The sequence below is a fragment of the Austrofundulus limnaeus genome, unplaced genomic scaffold (assembly GCF_001266775.1).
Source record: "Austrofundulus limnaeus strain Quisiro unplaced genomic scaffold, Austrofundulus_limnaeus-1.0 Scaffold339, whole genome shotgun sequence".
In the NCBI taxonomy this organism is placed as follows: Eukaryota; Metazoa; Chordata; class Actinopteri; order Cyprinodontiformes; family Rivulidae; genus Austrofundulus; species Austrofundulus limnaeus.
Window position 1 is genome coordinate 380,513 of NW_013952741.1, and position 1,497 is coordinate 382,009.

Genomic DNA, 1,497 nt, shown 5'->3' on the forward strand with positions numbered 1-1,497 from the left:
ACCACCACCCTTCAGACTTTTATTCTACAATCTCCAACCCCTTCGTTTTGTCCCCTTTCTTTATCCAGACTCCTCCCAAAATCCACTCAAGGACTTATTAGCTTCAAGCCCAACAAATATGTTGATAATAAGCATTATTTTCTCAGGTAATCACTGTTGATTGTAAGTAGTTGTTTGTGCTCTCAGCATTTATTATTACTTTACTCACAGAACAGCAGGAGTTTGTTTTCACGGAGCAAATCTTCACAGTGGGAAAGATGTTAAAATGATCTCGGCTGCTCTGTTTTTGCCAGGTAAGTTCAGCCATTTAACAATGTTTATGATTGGAAATAAAAGAAAAATGATTGATGTCGTGGCAAAGATAGTCAGAAACACGGCGAAAAGGGTGTTTAAAAGACAAGTCTTGCGGTATTGCCATAACAATTGATTAATTAATTAATTCACATTGTTCTTTTTAAGCAAACACACACAAATCCAACAACGTGTTTTAATAAAAAGTTGGTCAGTTTAAAAAGCATTTTGTATTTAAAGTTTATTATCAAGACTGCTATTTCCTGTTCCTGTGAATTCATGTGTCTGTCACAGCGTTAGCAAAATATTTCACAAACCGCAGGATGGATTTTGATGAATATTCTGAAGTTAATTGACTGTGGCGGCCATCTTGAATTTGATTATGAAGGTTAATGTGTTGTAGGTGCAAAGCCAATAATCATTTTCTGAGCATTTCAAAAATCCATCCTGCAGTTCACAAGATATTTTGCTAACAGGGGATGGCTGTGGCATTGTGGTTAGGGAAGTCGTCCTGGAACCGGGAGGTCACTGGTTCAATCCCCCGTTCCACCTGTCTCAGTTGTTGTGTCCTTGGGCAAGACACTTCACCTCCTAACGCCTCTGATGTGTGTCCCATCAGTGTATGACTGTGATTGGCACTGATTAGTCTCCATAAATGATTTGTAATGTTAGCTAGGAGATCTAGTAGAGTGCTGTGTGAATGGGTAAAGGAGGACACAGATTGTCATGTGAAGTGTTTTGAGTGTCCTATTTGGGTAGACAGGCGCTATACAAGTACAGTCCATTTACCATTAACAGACAAACGAGCAAAGACATGCGCCCACCCAGTTACATGACCACCCACCTTTTGTGTTCCTGTTCACGTAACATGTCATGCACATCTCAAGTCCTACCGGAAATGTTTGACCTCGCAAAAAATGTAAAATAAGTAAATTGTACTGTTTTCCATGAGGTTTCATATTTGGTGAGCACAATGACTGCATAATTTAATTGTTAAACCCTGAGAGCCTCTTTTCTCATCATCAGTGATGGGATTACCTGTATAAACATTTACTTTTTTTGTTAATTAATAATTTTTTTTGTTAAATTCAAACATGTATGGTAAACAAAACAAAAAATGAAAAAACGATACAGAAATTAACATATTTGAAAAGGAATGGGAAAAAGTAAAAACTTATTTAATCTCACCCTTCTCCAAAGCTTATT